Here is a 13,971-nt window from a genome sequence, read left to right on the forward strand (position 1 = left end):
GAGTGAGGCAGTGAACTTAGTTCGAATTTGTTGCGGGGCGGTCAGATCTTTTGACCCTGCTATGCGTGCGTTGGTTAATGGAAGTTCCGCCGCCCTCTGAGAGACTTTTGTGGAGCACCTCTGGATTTGGAATCCCTTCTGTGGGTACTTTAATGTGGACCACGGATTTGAATTTGTATTTCAGGCCTAAAAGACTTATTTTATGCTCGGCAGTTCGATCAGTACTTGTTTCGCGCTAGCACTGTGCCTCTTTTGATATTGCGAGCACCATGCCCACAGCAGCCTACAATTGATGTTAGAGCGAACACTATCAAATACAGGGAGGAGGTTGTAGGACTTATTCTACTGCCAAAGTGCCACCACAACCCCAACATCACTTACATGTGTAAAAAAAGACAATACATTGGACGAATAACTGAGTTGGCCACTGCGGTGATATCGATGGACAACACATTGGACGAATAACACCGTAAGATCGTGGGAAGTAACACAACAATGCAGACACATATGGATCCCGACACAACGTCTACTCCTAGCTACCTCTGCTTGAAGGAGTCAAATGTTGCTCCATCTCCAGGCTTTCAAGCAGTTGGCTACGACGGTGTGCACTCCTTGGCACCGGGAATCGGCCTAGGATGTTGTGGAGGAGAGAGGAGCGGCGGGTGACGCTGTAGAGAGGAGGGGAGACGGCGGTGAGAGGAAGGTGCGAGCTGAATGTCGTGTGTCAAGGGGATGCAGCAGTGAGAAGCCGTGGCGGGGAGAGATGGAGGTGGAGACGCCGTAGCGGGGAGAGCTGACCGGGAAAATGATATGTGAGTGTGAGTGTTGTGTCGTTCGGTGTGTATGTATGTGTGTGTGTATTGAGAGAGAGAGAGAGAGAGAGGATTGCTGCTTTTTTAAGATAAGAAGAAAAGGAGCGGCCGCTTGCTGTTTTCTTTAAGGAAAACAATTGTTTTCTATGAGAGAAATGCCACATACTTTTTTATATAGTGAAAAATATCACATATCCTAAAAATTATTTTTGAAGAATAATTACCAACAAGTATTTATAGACGAGCCTACAGTTTATTAAAATGAGGATGCATCTCACCCTACTAAAAAGCATGATGCTACCCCATCCGAATAAAAATGGACGCATTCTTGCATCTAGCGGCTAACCAATAAATATATATTTATATGATCATTTTTATTTTTTATTTAATATGTGTTTATATGTTCACCTTTGTAGATCAGACACAAAAACTGATGGCTCGGATGATGCCTTGAAAATGTTGATTGACAAGTCACTACATTACTATGATGGTTCGGACTAAAAACTTATCGAGTTTTACACAACCGGAATGGATGCATACAAATAATTGTTCTTAAAAAATGATCCATTGTTAGAAAATAATCTATTGATAAAGGTCCCAAGACGATATTGTTGGAAGGAGCCAAAAATTCACTGAGTTTTATAAAATAATATAGGCATATGTATATGCAGCTAGGGGAAAAAGCCTAAAACGTCCGTGGCAACACATGAGGGTTCTACTAGTAGATATAGAAGGCACCTGAAATTAAAAGGAAAATTTGAACATAGTACGGATGCAGACGCTCATACGTATGTGCATACACTCATTCCTGTGAACACATGCACACACTGTACTTCTATGAGCACCTTCAAAAAATTGAGCCGGCACAACATCTTGAAATTGACTAAATTGCCACAGACGTCTTCATAGTCGACAGAAACGTCTCCTCCCACTGAATGCACATCGCCGAAAGGCCGAAATAAATTCAGAAAAATGCGAGCACCAATGTTAAGTATAGAACTTGAACCCTGATCAGCAGGGAATACTACTGTCCTTCTAAACGTCCAACCACAGATTGATCCGCAACTGGAATTAAAAATTGATAACCAAAATTACAAGATGCACTCTCTGGCCTTCACAATTGTCATGAATCTCCCTCTTGCTATGACGCCTCAGTGTGGACATGATCTGCACCATCAGATCGCCTTGTGTATGTGTGCGCGCTCGTGTTCGTGATGGCAAACTACATGAGTTGGAGAATGTTGTGTGGGGGCTCTCATCACTTCAAAAACACCTTAGCATATGCATCGATTGAATTTCTGCCATGCTTTGTCACCTTGTTCACACATTTTCTTTGGGTGAAATGTATAATCACCTTTTACCAAATGCAATTAAACGGCTTTTTTTAAAACAAAAGGGTTGTCATCTACTCCCTCCGTTTTCAAATATAAGTCTTTTTAGATATCTAACAAGTGACTACATACGGAGCAAAATGAGTTAATCTACATTCTAAAATATGTCTACATATATCTATATGTTGTAGTCTATTTAAAATGTTTAAAAAGACTTTTATTTAAGAATGGAGGGAGTAGTGATCAACAGTACTACAGGCGCAATCGCTTTGCAGTGCATGGTTGCCGACACTCAGCAGACGGGGCAGCACCGCGTCACCCCATCGTCAACTCCTCCTCGAATCATGATTTCACCCTGCTTCATTTATACGCGTCGGCCGGCGGATTATTTTAAAGATCCACCAGATATCAAGCTATCAGATCAGACACAAATCTAGCGCCGAATCGTTTTTCACTTTTGCAACACATGGTATATGCCGTGTTACATAACTTTTTTTGTAATAGAGGTGATGTTGCAGAAAATATTTTGTAACAAAAATTGTGTTGTAGATTTTATTTTTGCAACCGAGCTTATCTTGCAGGCTTTTTTACAACAGACGTTATGTTGCAAAAAAAAATTATGTGCACCGTCGAGTTGCCACTACAACATTGCATATGTTTTAGAAACAATGGATCATATTGCAAAATCTTGGGATTTACGGTGTGCGGGACTGGTCAGACATGTGGTATTACAGGGCTCCACGAAGGGAGTAGTTTATTACAGGGCTCCATGGAGGGAGTAGTTTATTACATTATTATTCAGCTACTCTGCTCCGAAGACGGCCGGGCAAAGAGTAACAACGCTGAGACATTAAGGGACTGAGGCATACCCCAGCTGCAAATACAGACTTGAAAGCAAATAACTCGATCCACCGATGGACTGACACCATGGATGCATGCATGCATGCATGTTTAAGTGTCCGTTTGAGTTAGGCTTCGTCCGGCACGTCGGACCATTTGATGTCCACCTGCCCGACACTGGGGTCAAGATTGAAGTTCTTCCAGATATGCATCGACGCGCCGACCTCGTTGTCGCAGCCGGCGCACTCGTCGACGACCCTGGCGCTTATGTGAAGGTTGGCGTCGTCGGCGATGCGGATCAACTTGCCGCACCGGGCCCCGTCGGCGTACCACTCCGACGAGAGCGACACCACGAACTCATCGTCGCTGTGGAACTGACCGTCGCACGACGACGGCCCGCCGCCCGGCTCCCCTTGCTGGAAGCCGTTCACTGTCATTATCGCAGCTCTTACAACCCAGATTCTAATACTCACTCTGTAAACAAATGTAAGATGTTCACATAGTACTCACCCCATTTCATATATAATACAGCTCTTGTAACCGGCGCATTAGTCTGACTATAAAAATTGTGGTGATACAAAAGCTTGTGCACGCTTCCATATATTCATTCGAAGTGTGTGTTTCAACCAAAATTTGAAAAACAATGACTATGCAAGTAAGTCAGTAGAAAATAGCGTATATGATCTAATGTCCAGTTATGTGACTTCCAGTTAGGCTTTCCTTTAGTTTTATATGGAAATTCAGTATTATTTTTATTGCTCTTGTTTCTTCTGAATAAAATCATCCGGTGGTGATATGTACTTTAGTTCATGTTAGTGTGTGGCATTCGTAACTACACACAGATGGGCATGAACTATCTAAGGGTCCGTTTGGTTTGGCTTCTAAGCATAATCTAGACCAAAGGTCGCCTGCTCAGAGTAGATTTTGGAAAGCTGGAGAGTCATCGTAGTGCATTTTCCACAGCTTGGTAACACCAACTTCCCTGGTTGCGAGAGCAACTTCTAAGAAAAAATACCCACCTTGCCACTCACTTACGGATTCAATCCTACTCCCCGCAGCGTCCGCATCAAACATAACCATTTTCGCTTTTCCCCCGTTGAACGAGCACGAGCAGGGGATGGGGTTTCATGCCACTAGCCCTCCGCCACCGCGATGACCTTCCACGTGGCCGCCTCATGTGAATGGAATCCTTCGCGTGACACCAAAATGACAATTCTGTGCTCTGAGCATCGATGCGATCACCATATGATAATTTACTAGATAACATTTAATTTTCTTGGCCCACCTTTCTTTCTATGCGGGCTGAAGGAGGAGAGAGGGAGAAGGTCGGTTTTCTTTCTTCCCGCAAAGAAAGAAAGGCCCCGGGAAGTTTAGGGTTTCCCTGCCTCCTGTTTGTGCCGCTGCCAATTTTCCTCATCTCTTATAGCCTTAGGACCATGGAGGCGCGGTGGATCCAGACCCTTGCCCGCGGCATGTCATGCTTTGTTTATAGGCGTTTCTTTTTTGCCTGTTTAGGGTTTGTGACCTTCTCGGGAAGGCGAGGCGACAACGACTTCCTGAAGATGGAATAAGGTTCTCCGCGCATAGCCCACACCCCGGCGGTGTATCCCGCATCGTTGGAGGGCGTGTGAAGGTGTGTCTTCGATGGATCTCACGGGATTTGATCAGTTCTTGTCTTCGGTGGATGCCGCTTTCGTTAATCTACATTCATGTGTCTATAAGTTGGATCCTTTCAATCTATGCTTTTCTTCATTAGCGGCTGTTGTTGTGCTAGCGTACTTGTCCTTTGAGACCTTAACACGACGACTTCCCGACTGTCTGCTACAAAAAGGTTTGCCCGGCTCCGACGAGGAAGGGGCGATGATGGCCGCTCCAGTGCTTGTAGTCGTCGCTAGGTGGTCTACGGACAACGATGTAATTTTGTTTACTTGTGTTTTTTCTATAGACATGATGTTTGATGAATAGACCAAAAGTTTTCCTGCAAAAAAAAAGAAGATGATTGGTTGGGCTTTGTTCTTTTTGAAGTTTGTATTAATACACTGCCTGTTGTCTAGGTGCGTTGTTTTGAGGCAAAGAAATGATCAATGCAATTTTTCCCTTTTAAAAAATAATAGGCAATTAAATGCAGTAGTTTAAGGCTCTCATGGCATGCAACCAACCTTAGGACAAATCACATAATAAAGGGATTCTTGCCCAGTGATATACAGGAGGACCATTCAGCTCATGTCATTGTCTATTGCACAGTTCTTTTATAAAAAGAAACACTTCTATAAGCAAACGACAAATAGCTTATTTGTCATTTTATTTCTTTGTTTTAGAATTATCCAATTCCAATCTGTATATTATATTTAGTGTCTTTGCATGCTGTAGATTTGAATTTGTAGGTCTAGGAAAAGAAGGCACCTGGAATCACAAATGTATCACTATTATAGATTAGCCCTATGTCAACTGGCTTCCACATACATATGGTCACCTTACCACTAGTGGTGTGCTTCCACTGATGAGTGTATTGATGCTCATTAGCAGAGTTTCACTTTAGGTCAGACGAGGTATCCTTTAATGGTGGGCTTATGGCTGCCGGATATAGTAGAGCACCGACCATATGTCGTTTTCGTTCATTCCATTTATAGTTTCTTTGAACTGGCGGACAAACTACTTCCCACCCATTAGAGGAGACTCCATCATGTTGAGGGGCATTCTAGTGTCAATCATGATGCGGTGGGAGGCATAAGTTGTTGTTTCCCCATGATTAGAATAAGAGGCAAGCCATGAAGAGACACCACACCCTCATGCGCACACATACACATATTTTTTTTCTTTTTCAAAAAGGAAGATTCCCGGCCTCTGCATCAGAACGATGCATACGGCTAAATTAATTAATAAGTAAATAGGTTCAACACAAGTCTTGATGTCTCAAACAAAAGAACAAAAATTGCTCACAAAGAGCAGAAAAAGTAAAAGTAAAAGTCACAACCGGCTGGCATAAGAAAAAGTAAAAGTAAAAGCCACAACCGGCTGGCATAAAAATTGCCTATCATATTACATAACCGCCATCCAAACCGATTGAAAATAGCATGTGCTACCATCTCCCGTCGGATAGATCTAGTAACCATACGCTCTCTGGCCTCCGTCGGAGTAAATAGTGACCACATACGGATCAACGCAGTGGCTCGGAAGTTAACCTGCAAGAAATGAATATTTATTGTTCTGTTAAAGACCAAATCATTTTGCAGTTCCAAACTGCCCATAATAAAGCACATACTCCTACACGAATGTGTCTCGCTGTTTCGGAATCTATCCCGTCAAGCCACGTCCCAAATAACGTGCTGATAGTATTCAGAGGAGTAATGTTAAAGGCTATATGAACCGTCCACCATAAATTCATCCCGATCACAAAAACTACATCTTAGTTAAAATGACTAGTTTATGTACAAACCACATAAATACTTTAACTTTCAAAGGTACTTTGACTTTCCAAACATGTTTCGAACTAGGAATAGAGCTAGAATTGATAACATCCAGATGCATGGATTTAACCGTAAACTCTTCATTCCTAGTTAGCTTCCAGCACAACTGATCGGGCCGTTGAGAAAGCTAAACATCCATCAGTCTACTCACAAGATGGAGCCAGGCTTCCCAACGGTTTCCGGCTAGCGTCCTCCTGAAGTGAATATTGAGAGGAATGGACTGAAGTATTGTCGCAACGTAAGCATCTCTTCATTGAACAATACTATAAAGTGAAGGATATAGAAGCGCGAGGGGTGTTTCCCCTAGCCATGTATCCCCCCAGAATCTCGTAGGGGTACCATTTCTGACTATGAACTTTGTCCTGTTGGAAAAAGACTGATTTAATTCTTATCAGTCCTTTTCAAAAAGGCGATTCCGTCGGCCTCACTGTCACCTGGGACAAAGTTTTGGAATGAAGGTACTTATTACGCAGAATCTGCACACATACACACATAATTTTCTTGAAAGCTATTTTAAATGATACCATGGTTTACTAAGTACCATATGTACAATGCTGTGAAACAATAGTGGCCAAAATGACATTTGAAAGACCATATCACATCATGATCTTAATGTCTTTGACATTCTACTTCTATCGGTTTGTGGTGTAGTTGTTGTGTGAGTATAGAAGGGTTGTTTTATTTTATTTACTTTAATAAAAAACTTCTTTTAGAATAACCATATCAGTATTTTAATTCCTCAAAGTCTGTGTCACCCATTTCGCTTCAATCTATTCGATCAGAGATTGATTCAGAGAATTTAGACACCACTTGTGTTGCATGATTTGGAGGGACATGAAACGTCTAAGCTTAGAGCATCAGTACCAAATTCACCAGGCAAATGGGAGCATCTGTCTTGAGAAGCAACAAGAAACAACGGAAACTATTTTGGCGGATGTGGTCCACCTCAATGTTCTACTGTACCACCGACTCATCTGCCAGACCGTGAGGTGTCGGGCAACCTTTGCGGGTGACTCCGGTCCAAGGCTTGCGAAGCAAACGTATAAAGGAAGTAATCGATTTTGCAAAAACAAAAAATTACAGAAACTAAAATGGCATAGAGGAATGGGAGTAGTGCTCTCTTTATTAATGAATCTCGTCAACTATATGTACAATAGTTATCTCCTCTTTATATAGGCCAAATGTAGCAAGGAAATGCTCATTAAAGCTAGAGTAGAAGTGTAAGGTGAGTGAGGTCAGACCTCCCAGCAAGATCACTTGGTTATCTTGACATTGAGGAAGGATAGTCCTGAGCTCGGAACATGCCCATTAAAAGATGAACAAGAGTCACTAGATGCTTTGAAAAATAGATCTGTCCCACCACCGCCTTGCGCTAGAGCTGTCGCATGTGCCGTAGCTTAGCATCACCGATGGTGCCTTGCAGCACCCGTACCCATTGCACTCCGCGACATAGAAGGCACGCATGAGCTTCCCTAAAAAGGAGGTATGCATGAGCTTTGTTGCATCGATCCAGTGATTGATTACTTAAACCCAAACTAACTTGTTAACAACAAAGTTTGAGAGCAATACACAATCTGGACAATATCCAATCTTGGTGGCAAGTTCCGCTTTCTCTTACCGAGATGTTGGGGGATTTAAGTGGCAAACCATGGAATTTGATGCCCGTTGTTTCATTGAAAAGTGACCGGTGTGTGTTCTTGGTAGCTGGTTGCGGCAATGGATGATGGAAACCTTGATTTCCCCAACTCAAAGACATATCAGTGCTCGGCAATCGGCACAGATCTGGCCGTTGCTGTCTCTTCCATGAACAACCACATATAAGGAACTCAACAAAGAGAGAAATACAAAAACAAAAATAAAAATAAAAATAAAAAATATTAAAAAAATGCTTTGTCGAGTGTTACATATATGGATCTCAGCGAGGGGAGAGAAAAAGTAAAAATAATTAAAATGCTTTGCCTAATATTACGTATATAGAACTCGACAAAGAGGGAAAACACTAACGCTTCAAGGCTTTTCCTAATTCTTCTTGTGATGTACTAGTACTCGGCAAAAAGCCAACGTCATCAAGCTTTACGTCAACTGCGGCGACCCCAGCACATGTGTCCAGGCATTGGCCTATTGTGTATTTTGTCAAGTTCTTTTTCGCATATACTAGGTGATCAAGCTATGTATATAGGGTAGAGTCATAGGCCTAACCTAGACACACTCCCCTAAGACTCCATCCTAAAATCAGAAGCATTTGAGGGATAGCATTATCCATTCGACTGCCAGGCATTTCACAGTAGATTCAAAGTCATTCGACCACGACAATTATCAGTCGACGGACAGAATATCTAAAGTCACTTTGCACGACAACGATTGGACATTTTCTTCATAGACTTAATAGGCATTTATGTCATTTAATTGCTAGCGTTACTAGTAACGCCCCCCTCTTGATATACCTTAAAACCCTTGTAACGTGGGCTGGCTGGGGTCTAGGCGCACTCTATATAAGCCACCCCCGTTCATTGGCACAAGGGTTCGCACCCCCTGTAAACACACACATTTATAATCCAGTCGACCGCCTCCGGGCACTGAGACGTAGGGCTATTACTTCCTTCGCGAAGGGTCTGAACTCGTAAAACTCGTGTGTACAACTTCGCCATAGCTAGAATCGTGCCTCCTCATACCTACCTCCATTCTACTGTCAGTTTTAGATCCACGACACTGGGTGAAGTGCATGTTTTGGCAAGTTCATTCTTTTGCCGAGCATTTTTTTGCTTGCACTAGGCAAACAACTCGGTACTGAGCAACGTTGTGGCTTGCGATAGTGCTATTTCTGTGACATCCTAAGGACACAGGGCACCTTGCGGGCACTCACACCCCTACCTGCAACCCTCCTTCTAGCACGGACACAAGCATCCGCGTCCACACCAAGATCATTTATATAAGGCACTAGGGATTACCAATTCATAATTGGAGTTAATTACAACAGGCATTCCCCAATCTGGACAATCTTCGTACATCTCCCTCCTACTTTGTCACCCTGGCTATTCTCATCATGCCACGTCCAATCCCGTCTCTTCCTCCAACCGCCGCCTTCCCCAGGTCTTCTCCCTTCAGATTTCGTCTCTCCCCTCCGCCGCCCCCTGCGAGGGCAGCCGGGGGGGCCCAACCATAGCGGCGGTCACTCCCCATCCCATCCCTCCCCTCCGCCTCCGCTGGAGGAAGCCGCTGGCCTAAGCCCGGATGGCTGACGGTGGTGGCAGAGGAGCCTCTCCTTCTCGCGCGCGTTTGTGGCGCGGGGCACCCAGACAAGTGGAAGTTCACCCCAGATCCGGGCCTCCATGGCGGTGGCTCGCTCCCGGCGACGGATGACTAGTGGTGGAGCTGCTGCATCTGGCCGCGGCGCTACGACACCTCGGATCGGCGGCGGCGTGGAGGGTTTTGGCGGGCTGGTCAGCTGCGGGCATGGTTGACCCTCTGGTTAGATTTGATCTGGCCAGAGTGGCTTGCTGGATCCGCGGCGGCAGAGATCGGTGGTGGTCCATGCGCACGATGCAAGACGAAGGTTCGTCGAGCGGATCCGAGTGAAACCCTCATTCTTGGCTTGTTGCCAAGACCGGCGACAACGGAACTCTTTCGTGTCATTACCTTCTTGAAGGCATCGCCATGGAGAAGCTCCAGACCGTCAACCCAGTATCGGTCGGCTCCTATGGTGTCCTCATCCCCCACTGTTCGCTGGCGCAAGCGTTCCGGTCGGTCGTGGCTCCAGCGGTGGGAGATACACGCGGTGGCCTGCCAGTCGGCCACCTCACAAGTCATGGCAATCGAGCCCGACGAAACTCTCTACGGCCTGTTCGATCTGTCGACTGGCTCCGTCACCACCGCATCCGAGTGCGACAGCAGCGATCCCGCGGCAGAAGTCTTGATGGTCAACGGACCACCCAGTCCTCCTGGCTTCCCCCGCGACGACGGTGGGGATGGCGGCAGCGATCCTCGCGCGTTCATGAGGAGTACCGCCCCGAGCCACTTTCTTTGTAGCGGAGGGAAGAACTTCGCCGCCGCAATATGGATGCACTTGATACTCCTATCGTTGGAGAAACCCCCGAGGCCCGGGCCTTGGAGGAAGCGACCTGGCCAACTTGGTTGAGCGCACTCGACTGGAGAACCTGCAGCATGCACTCGACGAGCGTGCTCGGCAGTGGATCCCTGAATCCAGTCGACGGCAGCTTTTTCCGCCTCAAACTCAGGTATACCGCACCCCGATTCAGAATCTCACAGCTGCAGCCCGAATAGCAGAGTCAATCCAGCCTTCCTAGTCGGAGGCCGGCAGAGGTTTGATGCAGATCCGGGCCTTGCTCCGAGCAGCTGGAGAGCAGAACACGGCAGTGTCTCATTCGCGGAATAGGATTAATAGCAGGTCTGTGATAGTAGATACGGTACAGTCGGCCCATAGCCCAAGATCGCCCCGCAGCGTGAAGGACGTGGGCACAGGCAAGATCAGTACAGAAACAACGATCAATAGGATCACCGCCTCGGCCACGATGACCGTCGTCGAGTGGCCACACCTCCTCCGTGGAGTGGTTCATATGTGCCTCGGCGGCATGATGACAGACGCCCTCACAGCGGCGAGCGAAGAATACTAGTCGACCCAAGGGAGCCAGGCTTTGATGCGAGATCAATTCTCGTTGAAGGTCTGGTTGACAGGAACAGAGCACACAGAGAAGACCATGACAGAGATTATCCGATTGGCAGCAGAGTGCATGTTTCAGGTCCCGAGTGTTTCAGCAGAGCCATCAGGGCCGCAGTGATTCCTCCCAATTTCAGGTTGGTGACTGGAGTCAGCAAATTTACGGGTGAGTCTAAGTCTGATACTTGGCTTGAGGACTACCGAGTGGCTGTACAAATTGGTGGTGGCAATGATGAAGTCGCCATGAAGCACCTTCCTCTGATGTTGGAAGGCTCGGCCAGGCCATGGTTGAACCAGTTGGCACCCGAAAGTATATTCGGTTGGGAGGAACTCGCCCGAGTGTTTGTTAGGACTTTTGAAGGTACTTGCAAGCGACCAACGGGGTTGACTGAATTGCAGAGTTGTGTGCAAAAACCGAATGAAACCCTGAGAGACTATATTCAGAGATGGATCACGTTACATCATACAGTGGAGAATGTGTTAGATCACCAAGCAGTTTGTGCCTTCAAGGAAGGCATTAAGTATCAGGAGTTGAATCTGAAGTTCGGTCGGACAGGAGATATGTCCTGACTCGGATGATGGAGATTGCCACCAAATACGCTAACGACGAAGAAGTAGACCGACTCCGGAGTGGCGAGCATAAAACAGTCGCCCAGGACACCGGTGGGGGTACTTCCAATCGAAAACAGAAGCATAAGGCCGAGCCAGCTGCTCCTGGTGAGGCTTTAGTTGTGGCTCAAGGAAAGTTCAAGGGAAAGCCCAAAGGGCCCTGGAACCCCAAGAAAGTGAAAGATCAAGACGGAAATGATGTGTTGGATTTACCATGCCACATTCACACCAAGAAAGATGAAGAGGGTAATCTGATTTATCCTAAGCACACCACTCGATGGTGTCGACTCCTGATCCAGCAGTTCTGAGATAAACAACCCAAGGAGAAGGAAAAAGAGTCAGACAAGAGTGAGGATAAGGAAGAGGATGATGACGGTTTTCCCAACGTCAAATCCACTCTGATGATTTTTGCTGATGTTGAGAGCAAAAGTCGATTGAAAGTTATCAACAGAGAAGTGAACATGGTTGCTCCGGCAACACCAAGATATTTGAAGTGGTCCCAGACTGCCATCACGTTCGACCAGCCTGACCATTCAGCACGTATAGCCACCCCTGGAAGGCAAGCGTTGGTGGTCGACCCAGTTGTTGAAGGCACTCGACTGACTAAAGTGTTGATGGATGGTGGTAGTGGCCTGAATATCCTTTATGCTGAAACCTTGAAGGGAATGGGGATTCCGATGTCCAAGCTCAGCGAAAGTAATATGAGTTTCCATGGTGTTATACCTGGCAAGAAGGCTGAACCACTAGGCCATATCGCCCTTGATGTGTTTTTCGGTGATTCCAAGAATTACTGCAAGGAAAAATTGACATTTGAAGTAGTGGATTTCCAGAGTGCTTATCATGCTATTCTGGGTAGGCTTGCCTATGCACGTTTCATGGCTCGATCGTGTTACGTGTACCTTAAATTGAAAATGCCTGGTCCCAGAGGAGTGATCACTATCACTGGCAATCGACAGAAGGAAGAAGAGTGCTTTCAAAAGGGCTCGAAAATCGCGGGTGCACAAATGGCAACAGTCGAAATGCAAGAATACCAGAAAAATGCAGATCCGAGTGATTTGCTGCGCTCGAAGAAGCCTGCCATACATTCTGCATTTCAGTCATCCGGTGAAACCAAGCTGATTCATATTCACCCGACCGATCCCAATGCTGCTCCTACTCATATCTCAACCTCACTCGACAGCAAATAGGAAGAAGCACTCATCCAGTTCCTCCATGAGAACTGGGACATCTTTGCATGGAAATCTTCCGACATGCCGGGTGTAACCAGGGGACTGGCTGAGCATCATTTATGAGTCGACCCGAAAGTAAAACCAGTCAAGGAACATCTTCGACGGTCCGCCGTACAGAATAGGAAAGCTATTGGTGAGGAAGTGGCTCGGCTCTTGGCAGCTGAGTTCATCCGAGAGATTTACCACTCCGAGTGGCTCGCCAGTGTTGTTATGGTCCCCAAGAAGGACGACTCACTTCGCATGTGCATTGACTTCAAGCATATCAATCGGGCCTGCCCGAAAGATCATTTTCCTCTCCCCCGCATCGATCAGATTGTTGACTCGACTGCGGGGTGTGAGCGTTTGTCTTTCCTAGACGCCTATTCCGGGTACCATCAGATCCGACTGTATGGACCCGATTAGATAAAAACTGCCTTCATCACACTATTCGGGTGTTTTTGTTATGTCACCATGTCATTCGGCCTCAAGAACGCTGGAGCTACAGTCATGAGGATGATTCAGAAGTGTCTGCTCACTCAAATCAGTCGGAATGTAGAAGCATACATGGATGACATTATGGTCAAGTCGCGTAAAGGTTCCGACCTGCTGACTGACCTTGCTGAAACCTTTGCCAATCTGAGAAGATATGATAACAAGCTTAACCCATCAAAGTGCACATTCGGAGTTCCTGGTGGAAAGTTACCCGGCTTCCTTGTTTCCGAATGAGGGATCGACGCGAACCCAGAGAAAGTTGGTGCCAAACTCCGGATGACACGTCCCGTGCGTGTGCATGATGTCCAGAAGCTTACTGGTTGTTTGGCCGCCTTGATTCGATTCATTTCTCGCCTCGGTGAAAAGGCATTGCTTCTTTACCGACTGATGAAGAAATCAGACAAGTTCGAGTGGAGCCCTGAAGGTGACGCAGCATTTGCAGAACTCAAAGCCCTGCTTTCCACCAAGTCGGTGCTTGTTTGCCCAATCAGCAAAGAGCCTTTACTGCTTTATATTGCAGCCACTGGACAAGTTGTC

The sequence above is a fragment of the Triticum aestivum genome, chromosome 5A, assembly GCF_018294505.1.
Source record: "Triticum aestivum cultivar Chinese Spring chromosome 5A, IWGSC CS RefSeq v2.1, whole genome shotgun sequence".
NCBI classification, from domain to species: domain Eukaryota; kingdom Viridiplantae; phylum Streptophyta; class Magnoliopsida; order Poales; family Poaceae; genus Triticum; species Triticum aestivum.